Source organism: Falco naumanni, chromosome 5, assembly GCF_017639655.2.
Source record: "Falco naumanni isolate bFalNau1 chromosome 5, bFalNau1.pat, whole genome shotgun sequence".
Classification (NCBI taxonomy): Eukaryota; Metazoa; Chordata; class Aves; order Falconiformes; family Falconidae; genus Falco; species Falco naumanni.
In genome coordinates, this window is record NC_054058.1 from 14,538,182 (window position 1) to 14,544,279 (window position 6,098).

The 6,098-nt window shown below is 48.0% G+C and overlaps 1 long non-coding RNA gene across 1 annotated transcript; it reads left to right on the forward strand.

Moving 5' to 3' along the window:
- The first annotated feature begins 4,733 nt into the window (after positions 1-4,733).
- Positions 4,734-5,872, forward strand: LOC121089598. The gene is made up of 3 exons (XR_005828267.1): positions 4,734-4,885; positions 5,486-5,518; positions 5,802-5,872. It is a non-coding gene; the product is annotated as an uncharacterized LOC121089598 (long non-coding RNA).
- Positions 5,873-6,098: the final 226 nt, after the last annotated feature.

The window sequence follows — 6,098 nt, forward strand, 5'->3', positions numbered from 1 at the left end:
GTATCTTAAATGCTTGTCTCATCTGCAGGCACCTGATGCTGCCATATCATTGTACTTCCAGAACCATCTGAGGGAGCAGGATCAGGCTGGGGAAAGTATGTGAGTTGAGCAGCAGCCGGAGGGAATTGAGAGTGTGCCGAAAAAAACCCCAGAGATGACAAAAAGATGAGAAAGAAATTTGCACACAAGGAATAATAGCTTGAGGAATTCCAGCTAAATAGGAGTTGCAAAAGTTCAGCAGAGGTCTTTATCGTGGCTGGTATGATAAGCTCCTTTTCCCCCACACTGAATCTCCACAAGAATTGAAATGCAGTCTAATGTTGTTGTTGTCATCTAACAATGCGTCATTAATAGTTGGGGTCCTCTCAGCTTTCAAATGCATGATGCAGAAACAATCAGAGAGGAGTAAGTTCTGCTCCTGTGACCCTGATTTTAGTCAAGTAAAGGAAGGGAAAGGACACAATTAATCTTGCAGCTGTGTGGAAGGGCTAGTTTATGAATCTGTGAAGAGTGAATTATTTGCAGCTCTGGTGAAGGAATTGGGGGGTTAGGGACACGCCAGGTAATGAGACAAAGAGGATGTCAAAGACTTAGAAATGAACGCAGAGGATCAGATCTTTAGATGAATGTTGCAGCCTCCTGCATATCTTAGACAGCCACATTTCACTGTTCTTCATCTCCTTTTCCTCTGGTAATCACAGGGAATGAAGTTCCTGATTCATTTTGCCTCTCCCAAAGGTTTTTCCACCAAAGACAAAAGCTGGCTACATCTCTCAGTCTCACTGAGATAGCCATTGTCTCTAGTCCCCAGTTAAACTGACTTTGGGAAGAGGAAAAAGTTATTTCCATAAAGTAATTCCTGTTCTCTACAGCATCTTCTCAGTTAAGCTGGAGAGATGATCTCAAAAGGGCAAGGAACATATTGTAGAATGGAGGTATCAAAAAAATACAGGGAAACTACACATCTTGGAGAGGTCATCTAACCTTAAGCCTCTCAATGTGGCTTCAGTCTCCACTCTTCCATTTTCTTACCTGGCTGGTTCCTAAGTTTTATAACCACTGGCTATTCCCACTTGCGGAAAGAGCCCTTGCTTTTACAGGAAAGTTTATAGTGGCTTGTGTATAAAGATGAATCTGCACAGTACATTGCCATTCACTTCAAATATTTTCCCTGGGCACCCTGTGTTGAGCAGCAGCTGCTCCTTCTCGTTCAGCTGCCCATGATCTTACTGTCTTCAGACACTTTTCCTTGCCAGTTTGGGAAGAGGAATTCAAAGTGCATGGAATTTGCAACAAAACCATTGATTGTATTTACAAATCACTGTCCAGTACTTTATTCCTCCACATCTTTGTAGTACTCTTCGGAGAAAAGAGAGGGAGCATATTACACAAAGGTATGTGTGGGTGTGGATTTTCCAAGTTAATTATAATAGAAAGATGGCATTACCAAAGCAATTAAATGCCTTGTTCTTCTTTGTAGCTTTGCAAGTCTTCTCCTGAATCAGTAATAGCATCTGATAAGGAAGGAACATCATCACCTCTTGTGAGGATTTGAAGTGTAAGATTTGACTCTCAGGTGTTGGATTCTGGGCTACCTGTAATTAGATTAATTAGTAGAAAGAATTTTGGGTATCTTGTGTTCTTCATACAATGACTGGTCCTGAGATGCTGTATGCAGGAAATATTGTTACAAAATGTGTTTTTCTTTGGTCTTCTATTGATACCGTACTGTGCATTTTTAGGCAATCCTATAAGGTAAGTCAATCTGTCAAATACATTGCTGCAATAACTTTTTTGCAGAAAAGGAGTCTGATTTAGAAATGCTTTGCACATAACTTTATTATGAAGGATTATCAAATTGATTCACATTCATAAAGTTTTCATGAGCTGTGTTTGTAAAACTGCCCTCTTAGTCCTTATTTATCCAAACAATACGGAAAACAACAAAACTTTTGGCAACAGAGAGGTTACACTCACATTTCGCTGTAGAATGCACACCTTTTCTCCAGGATATTTTTGTATGTGAAAGTCCCCATCCAGGCTCTGAACATGATCTCCACCACCAGGGGAAAGGAGGGGTACAGTTTCTTCTGGAGGACTTCTGAAGTTCCACAACTTCTAAGAGCAAGGGTAATCTTTCCAGGGGTCAATGAAAAATGTGCTTAATCACATGATATGTCACAGTTCACATAACATGACTTTTTTTTTTTTTTTTTTTAGTTAGCTGTGATCATAAATCTTGATGCTTAAGCAGACCCCTTTGCAACACTGCCAGCTGTCCTACTTGGTCTCCCGTTCCCTTTGCATTTTCCAGCCTAACTGTAAGACTCCCTTATGCAGGTGAACAGACGTAAGGGAAGCTCACTGAGCTCTCCTGTGCCTCCAGCAAGCAGGATGACTTTTGCCACCATAATCTTCAAGTACATTGCATAAAGCTGTTATAAATGATTGCATAATGCTATTGCATAAATGTATTTGACAGATTAATGTATTTTACACAACTTCGCTAGAAAACAATACAAGCAGTCTCAAGAAATGAAAAGCAATGTACTTTGTTATGTTTTTATAATTTATAATTTATGTTTCAATTAAAATCTGTGACCCATCATAGCACCGGGGACGTATAAACCAATTTTTGAATGGCGAGCAGGTTGAAACAAATGTCTACGCTTTTCCTGTTGGCATCTCACTGATGTGGGAAGGACAACACAATAACTCTCACCCCTTGCAGGTAACGTCATAAAATTGTACACGTCATGAAACTGTACACTTCTTTGCAATAAGTTAGGCTAGCAGTAATTGTTAATTTTATTCTGATGAACAAGTGACTATTCTGTAATGTTGAGAAAAAGTTTCTTTGCTCTACCAATGAAATATGGATTAAAACAAATCAACCAGCATAATGCCAATGAATTAACAAGTAATGCATAGAGAAATCATACGTGACTAGTTTAGTCAGTTGTTGATGGGCTGATTCTGAACTCACACAAGGTTTGCACTGATACAGCCAGAGGTAACAAAGGTAACATTCCCAATTTACAAAATCCTTCAGGCTTCCCTTTTTCAAAAGTTAAGTTCGAATGCTTCATTAGCCTTTTTAAAGCCACTGCAAATTTCTCGGTAACTGCTCAGAAGCCTAGCCTCTCTCTCGCCTTACTTCACAGGTCAGGTATTATCAGGTACTCGTGTACTTTCGTTGGGTCTTGTCGCTGCTGTTAGCAACCGACCGGAGGCCGTGCTGCCGAGCTGCCAGCCCTCGGCCGCAAGTTTCTTTGATCGCGTTGCATGACCCAGCGTCCCACGCATCCCAGCGCTTCCCCCCGCAGTTCGCCGTGCGGGTGCTCGTGCCCCCAGCGAGCTGCAGCCCTGGAGCCCCCAGACCCCGCAGCGCCCCTGGGGACACTTCGCTTTTCAGCGCGGCGGGGGCCGGACGCCCCGTCCCGGGCGCGAGGGGCGGCAGCGCCTGCCCGCCAAGGGCGCGCGGGGGCGGGTTGACCTGGGGGCGCTGCCGGGGGGCGCGAGCCTCCCGCCGGCGGGCTCGCAGCTCGCGCAGCCCTCGCCAACGGCCCGCCGCGCGCGGGGCTGGGCCGGCAGCGGGAGGCGCCAGCGGCCTGTGGCGGGACGGGGCGAGCCGCGGCTGCTCCGGCTGGCAGCTGCTGCCGTGCCGGCCGGGGCGGGGAAGGGGAGAGGCGGCCCGGTACCGGGGATCCTGATGGAGGGGGAGGGGGACTGGGAGAAACTTCCCCCTCCTCAGCCGCTGGGACCTGTCCCTGGCTAAGGGGGGGGGGGCTACCCCGGCCTGGGCAGCCGCCAGCGGACACCCACGGGGCAGCGAGGGGAAGGGGCCACGCTGCCCCGCCACAGAGAACCCCCGCCCCGCCGGCGACGGCCCTGAGGTGCCGGGCTGGGGGGTGGGGGGCGGCCCTGAAGTGCCGGGCGGGGGGTGGGGCGGGCTCGCCCCGCCCCGCGGCTCCGCCCTCTCCCCGCCCCTCTCCCCGCGGGCCCTCGCGCCGGGGAGCGCGCGCGAGCGCGCTCCGGCACTTTGTTGTTCTCTCGCCCGGCGCGGCGGCGGCGGCGGCGCAGTGCGCATGCGCGGGCCGCAAGCCTTCACTGCCCCCGCTCCTCCCCTCCCTCCCCCTGCCCCCCGCTCCATCCGGGCACCGCCGAATTAGCATTGGCAGCCGAGGCACAACTTTTTCCCCAGGCAAAGTGAAATCAAGGCGCGCACTCCGAGGAAATATAGTCCCTCCCGTTTTCAGCCCTTGCCGTCCCCATTGGCGGGGGCGGCGGGGCGGCGGGAGGCGGCGGAACGGCTGCGGGGCGGAGCGGGGGCGGCGGGGGGGGCGCGGGGGCGCGCGGGCGGGGGGCGCGGGGGGAGGGGCCCCCCCTACTTTGGCGGAAAGTGAGTGATGAGTCTGTGTCCCCAGCAAAGAGGCAAAGAACTTGCTTTGCAGACTGAGTAGTTGTTTCTTTCGCTTGTTGTTGTCGCTTTTTTTTTAATATTATTATTGTTACTGCCATTCCTTTTTCCTTTTTTTTTTTTTTAATTTTTCCTGGCTTTTCTTTCTTTCCTTCCTTCTTTTTTTTTAATTACTTTTTTTTTTTCCGTGGAGGGAGGGGTGGCTGCCTGGCTGGCTGGCGGGTCGGTTGCAAAAAGCGAGAGAGAAAAAAAAAAAACAAAAAAAAAAAAAAAAAAAAAATAAAGGGAGGGGGCAAAAAAAAAAAAAAAGCAAGCCAAACAAAACCAAACCAAAAACCAAACCAAACAAACAAACAAAAAAACTTCATTCGGATCTGAAAGTGGCAGGAAAGTGCCTGGCAAGTTGCAGGGATGGAGCTACACAGCTTGCAAGAGGCGTTAAAAGTGGAAATCCAATGTCATCAGGTAAAAAAAAATAAAATGATAAGCAAATAAAAAATGCTTTTCTATCCCCGGTGCTTTTTAGAGGGAGAGGAGGATCGGAAGGGAGCCAGTGTTGCATGCTTATCAAGTAGCCTTTGCTTCTTGTCGCAGGGTCTATCGATCAGGGGAGGGGGGGGGAGCGGGGCCGGGGCCGGGGCGGCGGGGGAGGCCGGGGCCGCGGCGGGGGCCCCCCCCCGGGCCCCCCCGGCCCCCCGCGGCAATGGCGAGCACTTCGCCAAAGTAGTTTTGCGGCTTGTTTGGCTGAGTTTTTTTGTGTGTGTGTGCGTTGTGGAGATGCGGACTTAACGTTGCGGTGGGTGCTTGTGCGAGTGTGTGTGTGCGTGTGCGTGAGTGTGAGCGAGTGTGTGCGAGTGTGTGTGCGTGTGTGTTGGAGAGATTAGGACGAGACTTGAATATTTATGAGCTTTGCTTGAAACTGACTCGCAGTGTTTACTTGCCTCTTTGTTCCTTACCCCCCTCCCTCCCCCGTCCACACACATACATACATTTAAAAAAATCCATTAAACTTGAAACAGTTTCTAATTCCTCCTTTTTTGGGGGTGATTTTTTTTTTTTTTATAGAAACTAGTTGCACAGATGAAGCAAGATCCACAGGTAAATGCAGATCCTTTTTTTTCTCTTCTTCAGTATTTTATCCCCGCTGTAATAAGCGCAGTTGTGCTGGGACAGCAGGATGAGAAACTTTATCAGTAAGAGATCTCATTTTGTAGTCTGCACTGAGCTTTCTTACTAAGGAGGGTATTTTGTGTGTGCATGCTTTCGTACGGCTTTGGTGGAACGGTTTTGCCTTTGAACAATTTCTAGATCGCAAGTTTATTCATTACAGGGGTTAGTTTACACTTTGCCTTTAATATGCATCTTATTGCCGTTTTTGCAGAACGGGGATCTTAAGAAACAAATCCATGAAAGGCAATCAAGAATAGCAGCTCTTAATGAAAAACAAGTAAGGAACAGATCGATTCAGTTGTGTTTGTTTTTTCTTTTTGTTTTTACAATGCACTATCTAAACATCCGAAAAGTGTCTGCGTTAGCTGAAAAATACCGACAGCGGAGAATATAACATCCTTTTTCCTAAGCGTAAAGTAAGAAAATGCATGTTTTCAAAATGAGGTCGGATTCTCGGATGTCTTGCTGGGGTAGAGAATGATTTTAGTACTAGTACTAAAAAGATAAG